Source organism: Heptranchias perlo, chromosome 7 (genome assembly GCF_035084215.1).
Source record: "Heptranchias perlo isolate sHepPer1 chromosome 7, sHepPer1.hap1, whole genome shotgun sequence".
Classification (NCBI taxonomy): Eukaryota; Metazoa; Chordata; class Chondrichthyes; order Hexanchiformes; family Hexanchidae; genus Heptranchias; species Heptranchias perlo.
In genome coordinates this window covers 56,285,094-56,300,335 of record NC_090331.1, presented here as the reverse complement: position 1 = coordinate 56,300,335, position 15,242 = coordinate 56,285,094, and the positions used below count along the sequence as shown (strand labels likewise).

The window sequence follows — 15,242 nt, the reverse complement described above, 5'->3', positions numbered from 1 at the left end:
AGCGTCCTCACCATTGGTGCATTCTTTGAAAATTATCTTGGGATCTGCATTTAAAAAACAAGTCAGAAATTTGAATGTAAGACATCAGTTGTGATATTAAAATCTGACTTTACACATCTATTGTTTTTCTGTTATCTACCTGCATAGGCAGTTTACCTTGACATAGCAATGGCCATTTTCATGAAAGTAACAATAGTAACTTGTATACATTATTAAAAGAAATAAACAAGGTTTTTGAAAATGAATGACATGGGTGTGTGCACATACTGTGTACCCTCCCAAACCCACCAGGGAGAGCAGTAGTTTATCCTGACCTTCGATAATTCTAGAGTTTACTTCATTGAAATAAAATATTAATGAGAAAGGTGGTCCACTAAAATTATAATTTTTCCATATCTATCACCACAAAGTAACAGCAGATCTAATATTCTGTATTATGAATTTTTTGTGTATATAAATATATACACACACTAATGTTATCATGAAAATGCATTTATGCATTGTGCTGACAGATCATGCCAGATTTGTGTGAAGAGACAACAAATATGTGATTCAGTATCATAGAAATACACTGCAAGCTCTATTCACTTTTAAAACGCATTAATGTGAATCTTGATATAGTTAAGTACTATAATATATAGCAGAGATTAATTTCAATCTTTAGACTACATTCCATGTTCTGTATGAAAGGTCTGGGGAGCAAAGTTACAGAAGAAAATAACTAACAGTTTTTTTTAAATCAACTTTATTGCCTCTAAGGAGGCCCCCAAATAAGTTCTCACTCCCCAGTAGATCGCTTGTATGACATGGAGGGTTCCCTCCCAGTCGGGGAACACTTCAGCAGTCATGGACATTCATCCACCGACCTTCGGGTAAGCGTACTCCAAGGCGGCCTTCGAGACACACGACAACGCAAAATCGTCGAGCAGAAATTGATAGCCAAGTTCCGCACCCATGAGGACGGCCTCAACCGGGATCTTGGGTTCATGTCACGCTACACGTTACCCCACCAGCGAACAAATGTTATCTGTTTTTAATATAATGGGTCATTTGCTGGCTCTCTCTGCCTTCCGGATGTTTCTGCCTCTCTCTGTGTTTTTTTTCTCTGTTTTTTTTCCCTGTTTGTTTTTTTGTTGAATGTGTATTCGGGGGTTCTGCAGGTGACACCTCTCTGTCTGAACACGGTGATTGCCTTGGCAACGGGCAGTTGCAGGGGCAGTCTGTAAACACCATGTATTGTTCTATATGTATAAATGCGTAGGCTTCAAGGAGTTCTTGAAACATTTGCCTGAGGAAGGAGAAAATCTCCGAAAGCTTGTGAATTTAAAATAAAATTGCTGGACTATAACTTGGTGTTGTAAAATTGTTTACAATAGACATTAACTACAGGGAGCATTCTCATGCAGCCTGGAACAGCTCCATTGCAAACATACGGAGTGAGTTAATACTTCAACCTGACCAGAGAGCTGTTCTAGAGCTGTCTGGCCTCAAGAAATCTTGCTGCAGGCTGAGAAACCTTCTCAACACTTTTTGGCTGGTTCTAATTGGTAATCAGTTTTGGGATCCGTCCTGTAACAGATGACATCAAAGTAATTCAGGTCAGCGAGATCATCACCATGATAGTGATAAAACTGACATTCAAAGAATTTTCTGGCAAAGTAGCTGTTTTCTTCCATAAAAATTGCAAGTACTTTAAACCAAAATTACCCCTGATACTTTCTCCTTTAAGCAAATAGCCAACAGCTGGTATTCAAGTACACTGAGTTACCACATTTTTAAACCAATCCTTCAATTATCATGCTGTTATCTAAACTTCCAGAGACTGAATTCTCTATTTCTCTGCTGATGCCTGTCTACGTAACTGACGTATAACTAGGTTCAAAAAATATGGTCATTAACAGCACAGCTGTCGTAAATCTGAAATGCGCTGTGAGTGAATCATTACAGATAAATACAGACTGATGATTGTGGGCTTACAAACATGGGTTGCCTTCAGCCCTAAAACAACCAACTCAATAACATTGCTGTTGAGAAAGAAATTGACCACAATATTGTCTAGCCACCTCAATTCAATGAACGTTACAAATATTCTTCTGTTACAAAAATTCAGCTCCTTTGTGTGGTAAAAATGTGATCTATACTGAGGCAAAAAAGTGGTGAAGATGGCTGGAAGATCTGGAAGAATATGAATCCTCAATATAGTTCAGACCTACTCATCATTAGTAGCAACTTCAATGTTCTATAAAGCCTATATCTGCCCAATGGTAAGACCAGAATTTTTGGGACATGCATCTGATTTGCCCATTGGTACCCAAAGATAGTTTCTCCAAATATTTCTGTACTCCCAGGAACCACCATCTTCAAATTTGTGAAATATCTGTTCCCGTTACAGATGGCTTCAGCAGGACCCAGCAGTTGGTCACCTCATTTATATATTCTTAAGAAATGAATAATCTACTGAATATAATGTATAATAAAATTTCTGTGGTATCTTGTTAAGAGTACAATCAATAAATTGCACCTGAATAAAGATTCTGAAATTTGTCCTCTCGCTAGCTTTTCTTGAAATAATTTCAAAAAACTTTTGAACATAAATTACTAAAAGCTGAAGAACATTATTCCATCAGTACTGTTGACTAAATGTTATGGATCAATCCTTGGAAATTAGGTAACAATGCATGTGCTCAGACTGCACAATCCAAATTCAGCTCACAATCACAGCTCTGGACAAAAGTGCTATGCCCATGCGCAGGCTTTATGAACAGCTTGAGGCTTTCATGCAAAGACTTTAATGAAGGCATTAAAAGACACAAAAGACAATTCAAAGGGTATGTTTCATCATATTATTGTGAAACATGTATTTTTTTTGTATTTTGTTTTGTGTGAACCCTATTAAACAATAAAAATTTCAGTTACTGAGAAAAAATTGCATACAAAAATTTTCAGAAATGATTTTAAGCAAGTTGAGAACCCAGTGGCCAGATTGCACAGTGATGAGTTTACATAGGCAAAATCCATTATAAATTATAATTGGAATTTATAATGGTAAAAAATTGACACAAAAACATGACAAGAAGCTGTCAAGTTGTGCAGACAAGACGTGTGTGCAGACACAAGATTTTTAATAATAAATAAATCACAGAATCATAGAATGGTTACAGCACAGAAGGGGGCCATTCGGTCCATCGAGCCTGTGCCAGCTCTTTGTAGAGCAATCCAGTTAGTCCCATTACCCTGCTCTAATATAAAAGCAAATAGATGTGTTTCTTGCACAATTATTTTAAGGAATAATGTTTTTATATAAAATGATAATTTATTGTTACTACAAATGATGCAGTAATGCTACTAAGCCAGAATGCATCACTGCATCATCTGCATGTAACATCATAATCATGAAAATGATGCACATTTCTTCTGGCTTTCCTCCCTTCCCAAACACTGTTCATAAAGACAATAACCTTTTAACCAAGATAACTGTAATGAGCAGGACAGTTACTCAGCCTGCTTTCTGGATGTGGAGGGGGGAGGGAAAGAGGAGTGGAGAAGGGGAAAAAATGGAGAAGGGATCAGTGTTGCAATAATTGAAATCCATTACAAATATAAAACATCTCCAAAACAGGACATTTGCTAAAAAGTTAATATCCCTAGAACACAGTAAAATACTCTAACCTTTTAACAGATTGACATTACAACTCCATGACACAACTGCTCTCTATAAACCTAAATACTCAATGTTTTCACTGTAGTCTGTAAGTCAATTAAGTTCCATTTTCTATTCCTAGTCTGTGAAGCAAGTGCTCACTGCAGTTAAGGTTTCCAGAAGCGATGGCAATTCTACTAGCTTCCTAAATTTCGTTAGTCAGTGGATAACTTCAGATAAGTATTAGAAATGTCAGAAATGCATTAATATTTCATTATATGTACTCCATTAACTTTCCTAAAATAAGCTCAGCAGTGGTACTGACTAAGCATCACATAAAATAATTTGTTAATGATGTTATGCAACTGTTTTCAAACCACAAATAAAATTAAAATAAAAAATCTCATTAGGCATATACACGTGACAAAGTAACTACGTGCCTATTTTGGCTTTCACAGAATGGAAAGCACCCACGTCAAAGCTGCAGACTCTCTGCTTAACATTTGTTTCTGACAGATAGAATTACAACTGTAGAATGTCTAGGATACAGCACCACCTCAGCAATGAATACACTGCTTACTGAGTTCCCTTTCCCATGAGGTCACTGAATGTGCCATTTAACACCATCAAAGATGATTCAGTTGCTGCGCAGCTATCTTGCTCTGCTCAGCAACTGTGGACAAGCTGAGTCATCTGCAATCCATCAGTAAGGAGGCCCTAACAAATGCTGATACAGCACAGCTTTCTTTGCAATCCATAAAACGAGTGTATCCTTGAATACCACTTTATTTTATTAAGTTACAAGTATTCACAAAGGGTGTTTAAAACATTTTTATTAATTGCCTGTAAGACCTCCATTTAAAATTGCAGATTGACTGTTTATACTTTTATTTAATTATATCACAAGTATATGGTTTAGTTTTAAAGAATGTATTCCCCCCCCCATAGACATTCAAAATCAAATAAACCATGGCCGATAGCACTTCTTTACAGAAGAGGAAAATTAACCATTTCAAAATGGAATCTAATATAACTCAACCAGCCATGCATGGTTAGTACTTCATCCTGGGGTTAAGAGAGGACAAAGGTTTAAAGTTCTGAAGGGACTCTTCATATTTTAAAATATAAATCATGTCTTTCCTTGATATGCACTGCTACAGTCTCAACGGATAAAGCCTTGTACTTTTTTTGGTTTGTATCATTTAGGAATACTCCGAGCAGAACATTTACCCACCAAGCCACTGGGGTAGCTCAGCACTGCGCGAGCAGTTTACTGAAAGTTAAAATGTATCCTACTGAAAACGCTGTAAGCAACGATGAAACCTAATTTATACTGATGATTTACTCATATCAAACCGAAGAAATATCTTACACACAACAAAATAGAATTTCTCCAGTACATCAGAATGCTAAAATGTTGCAGTCACCAACGTCGTACCAAGGAATTGAAAATAAGTCTCAGCCTGCAATCAGAATCTTCAATCAGCAGGATAGTCGCAATAGGTCCTCAATCACTACTATTTAATCGTACCTGCTGTTCCTATTAAGTAATGATTCTGTTTTGATGGTTTATTTGCATGTACACCTGCCTTTCAGTTCAACAGGCAGTCCTGTCTTTGCGAATGCTGTTAAAGAAACCTTAAGTTTTACTCCAGAGTGTAGAGTTAAATAGGGTCAACAGTAACGTCATTAGGATCTTCTTGAGCCGCTTCAATTGCGGAGGGATCATAAGGAATACGCCAATGATTGTAGCTCAACCTTTAGCTCTCCATAGAAGGGAAGAGAGAGGGAAGCACATGGAGACATAAGAATGTCACAGGAAGACATGCGCAGGTAGCAGAAACCAATCAGAATTTGAGAAATGTCACCGATACAAACACATTACAAATAGTAAGCAATAATAAGCGACGTATTACATGCTTAAAACAAATAATAGAATATGGCAGTCAATCATGCTAGATTGCAATACTAAGCCATTAATGAATACTAAAAATAAACAGACATTCCATCTAGCTTAAACTTATTGACAAATATAATACGCTGCATTACCCAGGCTCCACATCTGAGGTGTGACCACATATTGCTACCAATTACTAAAAGCCATAAATAATGGTACTCAACTAATTAAAAAAGTGAAACCAAAATTCAACATTATTGTCTGAACATATATATAGTAAACTACTGGAAATGTGGGGGTGAAAGTATTGACAATGGTCACCATCAGTTCCAGCTGCTTCATTTTATAATTAGTTTTCCATTCATCCATTACAAGCTCTGCCAACAGAATTTGCTATCAACAAAGAGGATACTTAAAGCTGGTGAGTCAAAAACACCAATTATCCACTAGTAATGTGATGTGCTTGACTCAAGACATCTGTGACAGTGGTTTGTCCTTTGTTATGTAAACTGCTAATATTTTTTCTCTTTGATTCTTTCACAGACAGTGGATTAATTAGAATTTATACTTTAATTTAAGATGGACAATTCTATTAAGCCTTCTTAAAGGATGCAGCACCTTGTATATTTTAGCATTCTCTATTTGCCTAAATTAACCCAAAAAAAAATCAATTTTAAACATTAGTTATTTGAAGGTTATGTCACCAAAAGTTTTTCACTGTTCTGTATTTGGTTCAAAAACAAAAGAAATAAAATTAAAATTCTCTTTCAAACAGCAACCAATTGCAAATTCTTCTATTAGTAGTTAACACGAATTGCAATTAAAAGACCCAACACCTTAGGGAATGGCTGCATGTGATCTTCATATGCGGTTGATCTGGTAATGCTGAGGGAGCAAAGAACACTGTGTGCTCACACATGGTGCAGCTTAGTCACATATACTTTATCTGGAATCACACAACTATAAAGCCTTTTAAAGATGCAGCACGCTGCAGTGATCCTATTCAAAATGAATTCTTAGCTGACGAACGTCACAAGCCAACAATGAATTTTGGGAAATTCCATGGCTGATTCTGTAAAATATCTGCACCATCTCTCCAGAAAATTGTCAGTCAACAGAAACAGCACTACAAGGATTGATCATTAGTCCGACAGAAGATTATATTAAAGCTCATTTATCTCAAGAAATAGAAAATGCTTACATGTTATACAGTTGTAAAATTGTTAAATTCTATCAGCAAAACTAGGCAGTAGGTTATCCACAGTGTACCAAACATTAAACAATAAATAGGTGAAGGTGTTTTGTTTGGATTAGGCAAATCCTTCAAGTTTATTATATTTAATATTTATGGATTTTAGTTATTAATGAAAATTAGACAAATGATACAATTACTTCTTTCACACTCCTATCCATCAACCTATTAGAGAGGAAGAGAACAAAATCCAATCTGAACTCACTTACTAAGATTAAATGCATGAAATACTTCCCCTATAAAACATAACACTTTCATCCACATTATATAAACTGTTCAACATCATATAAGTAACCTCTACTACCATTTCAAAATATAAAAATGTCAGTGTGCATTGTGAGCAAGCAAATGAGAGGGTAAAATGCAGATTTGCTAGGATGCTGCCTGGTATGAGGAATGACAAATATAAAGTCTTGAAAAATTGGAGCTGTTTTCGTTAGGACAGAGGGGATTATGGGAGCATTTGATATAAGTTTTTAACATTATGAAAGAATGAGACATAGTAGATAGAAACAGATTATTTCCAGTGATTGAGGGGTCTAGAACAAGGGTACATAGATATAAGACTAATATGAGATTTAAGACAGAGAGCAGGAGAAACATTTTTGTTTTTAAACATAGTGGATAATGAGGCTGCAGAATGCACTACAGTTAGTGACTGAAGCAGAGACCATGTCAACATTTAAAAATAGGTTACATAGGTGGTTGATGTAAAGGGGAATGAAGGAATGTGGGAACAGACCCAGTACATGGGTTTAGCACTGCTGCTCATGTGGAGGATAAAAACCAACAAGGACTGGTTGGGCTAATTGGCCTGTTTCCACTATGTCATTTCTATATAATTTAATTCTATGAGCATATCTTGTTTGCTCTTGAACTGTGACAAACACTTCTTAATGAAACTCACCAGAAAATGTTTGAAATGACAGTTAAGGAGCAATGTACACTAGGCTGGAATCTTTGAGCATAAGACTATTATAAGTAAATATCTGTGGCTGCAGATCAACTTTCAGTCATTATAATACCGACTTGCATATGAGCCTCATCGTTCCTCATTCTGTTACAGTTTGTCATCTTTTGCATAAGCTCAGTGTAGTGGCAATTTCTCAGAGCTTGTAGTTGCTCCCATGTAGTTTTGCACTCTTTCGATGCACAGCTAAAAATCTTTCATCGATTACAGTGAAAATTTTGAAGCTTCATGATTTTATCCAAATAGTCCACACTGCATCAGAAACGGATTTACTGTTGTGTATATCTTACAATTTGAACCCAGTATGAATATGTATAAGTCAATTTTAAAAAAAAGTGAACTTTTCTCACAATCAGCATCACATCTTCACCTCTGTTGGTAATTTTCTTCTGATGCACTAAAATGGGAAAACTGCATTTCACAGTGGATCTAACAGTATCTTATATATAGCACCAGGAAGACAGGGGAATTTCGCTCAATGCCAAGAGCAGCACAATCACCATCTTTATTCTACATTGCTAAATCCATAATGCTGCCAGATATGACATTTTGACCTCCATCTTTGAATGATGATAGGGAGCCTGGCAAGAGGGTAGATTTGCAATATTACTGACTTTGCAGCCAATTTCTACTTTTGAATACTGGTTCTATTAAAAAAACAGGTAAGCTTACTCCCCCCCTGTCCACCTCCCACCCACCCCCCACCCAAAACCCGTTCCTTCCCTCTAAAAAGGCAACAAGCCTTTGCTGCGGTTTGACTCTATGAAAATCCTTTGGTACTCAGCCAAGTGGCCATTTTACACACGAGTCTTGATGGTGAATATTGGCAGATTAACAACATGGAGGGGCCTCATATCAACTCCGAACCTCTCTTCAACTAAGGTGTACACACACACACACACACACACGCGCGCAACAGGAGTTACTGGGTATCAATCAGGAGAAAAGCTGCCTGAATTTCCTCTTCCTAACCCAGGGTTAGCGAGGCCAATTGTAACCTGTCATATTGTTGTCCTGACCAAGATCAACTAACTTAATAGAACAGAGATCGAACACGGGATCTTCCTGAGGCTCAGCTACTTACATCCTTAGCCAGCCGAGCCATCTTGGGGAGGGAAGGGTGGGGGCGGTTAGTTCACATTTCTAATTTTGTGAACCCTGGACCTTTCAATTTTTCTTTTAAAAAGATTTAAGTTAGTTTTGTAGGATGGAGCTAATAATCTTACAAAGCATTATTTATGCTCCAGCTGCAAATCCATATTCATTCCCCCAGGAGTCTCTCTTCTGGCAACTCCTTTAGAATTGTACCATTTAGTTTATATTGCCTTGCCTCATTCTTCCTATCAAAATGTATCACTTCGCACTTCTCTGCATTAATTTTATCTGCCACGTTTCGGTCCATTCCACCAGCCTGTCAATGTCCCCTTGAAGTTGATCACTATCCTCCTCACTAATCTTCCAAGTTTTGTGTCATCTGCAAATTTTGAAATTGTGCCCTGTACACCCAAATCCATGTCATTAATATTTATCAAGAAAAGCAGCGATCCTAGAACCGATACCTGAGGAATACCACTGTACACCTCCCTCCAGTCCGAAAAACAACCGTTCACCACCACTCTCTGTTTCCTGTCACTTAACCAATTTCGTATCCATGCTGGCACTTTATCAAACGCCTTTTGGAAGTCCATATACACCACCTCAACCGCATTACCTTCATCAACTCTCTCTTTTACCTCATCAAAAAACTCAATCAAGTTAGTTGAACACGATTTGCCTTTAACAAATCTGTGCTAGCTTTCCTTTATTAAACCACACTTGTCCAAGTGACTGTTGATAATCTGGGACAAAATTGTTTCTAAAAGTTTCCCCACCACCGAGGTTAAACTGACTGGCCTGTAGCTGCTGGGTTTATTCTTACACCCTTTTTTGAACAAGGGTGTAACATTTGCAATTCTCCAGTCCTCTGGCACCACCCCCGTATCTAAGGATGATTGGAAGATTATGGCCAGTACCTCCGCAATTTCCACCCTTACTTCCCTCAGCAACCTAGGAAGCATCTCATCCGGACCTGGTGACTTATTTACTTTAAGTGCAGCCAGCCTTTGTAGCACCTCCTCTTTATCGATTTTTAGCCCATCCAGTATCTCAACTAACTCCTCTTTTACTGTGACTTTGGCTGCATCTTCTTCCTTGGTAAAGACAGATGCAAAGTACTCATTTAGCACCTTTAATCAAAAATTTTAAAATGTGATAAATTAACTTCTACAAGGGGAAATGATGGGTGTAGAAAGCATTTTCACCAATGGATTGATAAATTCAGTCCAGTATAACTCAGTATAGTGCACATCAGGAAATTGTGCACTCCCAGCCTGTAATTATCCATCCATTAATTTTAAGCAGAAAATTTATGCTTAAATGCTTTATAGCAGAAACATAAAAAGAGGGACAGGCTGATTATAGGGAAAACGGTGGGGGGAGGTTCTCAAGGGCGCAAAAGAGGCTGTTGATGGGTCGGGGGAGGAGACTGACTGGAGGGGTTGGGTCTAATGGTTCAGAAGGGACCAACAGAAGTTTGGGTCCCATTATACTGGGCACACCTCCTCCACAAGGCTCTTAGACCCTAATCCCCCTAGTGCTTTCAGATCACAGTGAGCTCCGATGCTGCCAGAACTTGCCCAAAGCTCTCAAACCAGTTCTTCAGAACTCCAGGAACCCCCTCCCCAGATATCCACTCCCTCCCAGTGCTCAGAAATCCCCTCGATCACTTTCCCACACTCCCTGATCCCACAACTGCCCAATACATCCAGACCTGAGACCTCCTTTCCCAATGCCCTCATGATCTTCTCTCCAAGCAATCCCATGACTTCCCCCAGTGTTTGTAGTTAGTGTCTCTGTCTCTCCCTCTCTCCTCCCACCACCGACCCCCACCCCCCCACCCCATGACTCCATCCATTACACATTCCCAGTGTTACTACTTGGCATACCCGTTCTTATAAAAGCTTCGACTCACCATGAGATATAGAAGCAGTGTTTCTACTAGTAGCAACTGAAACTATTGATCTGATATTCCTGGTGTGGAGATGCCGGTGATGGACTGGGGTTGTCAAATGTAAGGAATCTTACAACACCAGGTTATAGTCCAACAGCATTACCTACCCCAGGTTATAGTCCAACAGCATTACCTACCCCAGGTTATAGTCCAACAGCATTACCTACCCCAGGTGATATTCCTGGGGTAGGTAATGCTGTGAAAGTTACATCAAGATACAAAGTGGGCAGAGAGCCAGTCTAACAGCAAATACAAATCTAGAACAGCATTCCAGCATGCTGAGTCCATGACATAATTACATGAAATTAACTTTTCAATATATGAGCCAAACTACATTACGCATCGATTTGACCACAATCTTTCTTTATGTAAATCCAGACTTGTATATACAGACTCTTATTAAAAAATACTATATACACAAAATGAGGTAGACAGCCTTTTTTAAAATATATATAGAAATGGAGTTTGCATCTATCCAAATTGCATACAAGTAAATTCTGAATTTAACAATAATTCAAAATTTGCTGAGCTAGGTGACAACCCTAAAGCTTTCGTGTGTTTTCAATAATTTCTGTAATGGCCTGGTCACTTCACTTGTTGAACTAACTGTACGGAGTTCATGTTTATTCAGCAGTGTAGCAGAGACTGCAGCACCTTGACTCTTAAAAGTGCAAATTACTGTTATCACTTTACAGGCTTACAGTAGTATTGAATATTGTAAACAATTTTACAACACCAAGTTATAGTCCAGCAATTTTATTTTAAATTCACAAGCTTTCGGAGATTTTCTCCTTCCTCAGGTAAATGTTTCAAGATCTTGAAACATTTACCTGAGGAAGGAGAAAATCTCCGAAAGCTTGTGAATTTAAAATAAAATTGCTGGACTATAACTTGGTGTTGTAAAATTGTTTACAATTGTCAACCCCAGTCCATCACCGGCATCTCCACATCATGACTAGTATTGAATAAGCAGAGGTCTGCTGTGTATTCAAACAGCAGTTCTCAGATCTTTAAATCCCACTGCGCAAATAGGCAAATGGTGCATGATGTGATATTTCCACACTGGAATCTTCTGTTGCCTAGAAACAGTGACACACAGGATCACTCTAGACCCTTGTTATAAGTGCATCCACACTGGAGTCATCCCAGTAAGAAATCCACTTACTGAACTGATAAGTGAGAATAGTAGCAGAATTACAAATGCTGCAATCATCTCTGGCACTCATCTTCAAACATGGTGTCTTCTAAACATACCAGCTGCCAAAGTAAAAACAACATTTAAATATCTAATCAATTAGTACCAACAATAATAATTTAATTGTGTCCTGTATGTTTTAGATAAAATGTAATTTTGTTGTCTTATGAGGAAAGATTGAACAGGTTGGGTATATACTCATTGGAGTTTAGAAGAATGAGAGGAGACCTTATTGAAACATACAAGATTCTGAGGGGACTTGATAGGGTAGATGCTGAGAGGATGTTACCCCTCATGGGGGAATCTAAAACTAGGCGGCATATTCTCAGAATAAAGGGTTGCCCGTTTAAGACGGATATGAGGAGGAATTTCTTCTCCCAGAGGGTCGTGAATCTTTGGAATTCTTTACCCCAAAAAGCTGTGGAGGCTGAGTCATTGAATACATTCAAGGCTGAGTTAGACAAATTTTTGATCAGCAAGGGAGTCAAAGGATATGGGGAAAGGGCCCGAAAGTGGAGTTGAGGTAAAAATCAGATCAGCTATGATCTCATTGAATGGCAGAGCAGGCTCGAGGGGCCGAATGGCCTACTCCTGCTCCTATCTCTTATGGTCTTATGGTCTATTGCAAATTTATCATAGTCTATAAAAACCATATACATGCAAAAAAAATTGTCACACTGCTACTATACAAAACTACTAATTTACAAGTAAAAAGAAAAATACTAAAGATGCTGGAAATCTAATATAAAAACAGAAAATTCAATTTTGTTTTAGGTGTAAACCCTTCTTCAAAATTGGAAAATAAGAGAGACAGTCAGTCAGTCATATTAATACAAAGGGGGAGGGAGAATATTTATACACAAAAAGCACAGACTAACCGAGAGAAGATTCATGAGGGAATCATTTTGGTCAAGTAATGGACAGAAGCATTAAGACATTACGGAAACAAAGGATGTGTAATTAACTTGGGAAGTGCGAGAGAATGGGAGAGATCAACAACATGGAAAACGTGGGGGCTGGATATGAAATCAAAACAGGTTTGAAAATGAGGATAGAGCTGAAGTAAATTTTCAGACCAAAGAGTGCCTAGGAGAAAGATGACCTAGCATTGGGTCAGTACGATGCAAATGACAGGATGTCAGAGTTGGAATAGGAGGGGGAGTTAAAGAGGTGACCCACAGGTAGCTCAGGGTTGCACTTGCAGACTGAATGGAACTGTTTGGCAAAGCAGTCACCTAATTTGCGTGGGGGTTTTCCCAACGTAGAGGAGACCACACCGTGAGCACCGAATGCCATATACTAGATTAGAGGAAGTGCATGTAAATTGGTGTCTGGCACGGAAGGAGTCTTTGGGGCCTGACAATCGTGTGGTAAGTGGTGAGTGGGCGGGGGTTGCATTTCCTGCAATTGTAGAGGATGGTGCCAGGGAAATGTAGCTGGAGGTAAGAGTGGTGACAGAGTGAACAGAAGGAATGATCCCACCAGAAAACGAAGAGGGGAGGAGAGGAGAGGAGAGGAGAGGAGAAGGGAAGATGCTGAGGAGAGAGAGACCTGGTGCCAGTTCTTCAAGTGCACTGGCTATTAGGGAATTGGAAAAGGACATCCTGTCACACCAACAAGATTGAATTTTTGTAAGGCTGTTATAAAGATGGTGGCAAGCGAAGATTGTTAGCAGATATAGCTAGGGAAATTAAATACAAAACTATAAGTACAATCCCTCTTTTGTACAAGGCCTTGGATACAGCATCTAGAATACTGTGTCCAGTTTTGGTCCCCTCATGTTGGGAGATAGTCAGACCCTGGAACTAGTTCAGAGGAGGGCCACTCAATTGATAACTTGTTTAAGAGCCCTAGTTATCAGGACAGGCTGAGAGATCTGGGTTTTAATACTCTGGAAAAGTGTGTAGACATCAAAGGGTTGAAAATACTGCAGGGATTAGATTATGTCCACGGATAGGTTATTTGAGGTAGATGGGCATGAGAGAACTGGCTAGCATCAGTACAGGGTACAAAAGCAGAGTTAGGCAGTATTTCTTTTTGTGGAGTCGTTCACCTCTGGAGTAAGTTGCCAGCATATGAAATGTATAGGGATTCGCTGAAAGCATTTAAAAGGGAGCTGAACGAGTTCCTGTGAGTGGATGAACGGACACCGCGCAACAATCGCCAGACAGGAGGGTTCCCTCCCAGTCTGGGAGCACTTCAGCAGTCAAGGACATTCAGCCACCGATCTTCGGGTAAGCGTTCTCCAAGGCGGCCTTCGAGACACACGACAACGCAAAATCGTCGATCAGAAATTGATAGCCAAGTTCCGCACCCATGAGGACGGCCTCAACCGGGATCTTGGGTTCTTGTCACGCTACACGTAACCCCACCAGCAGGAAAAAAAAGTTATCTGTTTTTAATACAACTGGACATTCTCTCTCTCTCTCTCTCTCTCTGCCTTTCGGGTCTCTTTCTCTCTCAGGCTTTGTAATCTGACCCATTGTGTATTCAGTATACTGGGATGTAATGTTCTTTCCGTGGCTAACCTGTCTGAACACCAACGACACCTTTGATTGGTGTGATCGTGTCCCTGCCTAATATAAGCTATGCGATTTGAGAACCTTTCACTCACTCACCTGACGAAGGAGGTAAGCTCCGAAAGCTTGTAATTTTCAAATAAAACTGTTGGACTATTACCTGGTGTTTTAAGATTCCTTACATTTGTCCACCCCAGTCCATCACCGGCATCTCCACATCATGGAATTAGTCAAGTTATAGAAGGTTGTTGGATTAGCAGGTACTACTGATATCAATCACCGTGGTCTCTGGAGCTTTCCTGTGCCTTTGGGGATCGGAGAGGATTTTCCCAAAGTCTATTTTCCCTAAATTGGCCTAAGGTTTATTCACTTTTTTAATGCCTCTTCCTAGATATTGCATAACTGCGGGATGGGGTGAGATGAGGTTAATGGTGTTTGTAAGTTGCAACAAGTAGAGGTGGAACAAACTTGATGGATCAGCAGGTCTTTTCCTGTCCTCTTCTTTCACTTGTTCGTATGTCCGTGTATGGATGCAAGGAGGATAATTACTTTACCAAACATTTACACTTGTTCATTAGCATGGATTGCAAGCATCTCATACTATTGTCTCTTTAAACTGCATTGATTGAGATCTTTGGCCTGGGATATATACTAGAAACTTCTCAATATCTTCAGTGAAGTTCTAAATGGATCACCTGGATTCACAATGAGAATTGTGAC

General features: G+C 39.0%; 1 protein-coding gene across 4 annotated transcripts in view; it reads right to left on the bottom strand.

The window, feature by feature from the left end:
- Positions 1-15,242, bottom strand: part of osbpl6 (oxysterol binding protein-like 6) — a 169,925-nt gene that overhangs the window by 129,867 nt on the left and 24,816 nt on the right. The window lies entirely within an intron of this gene.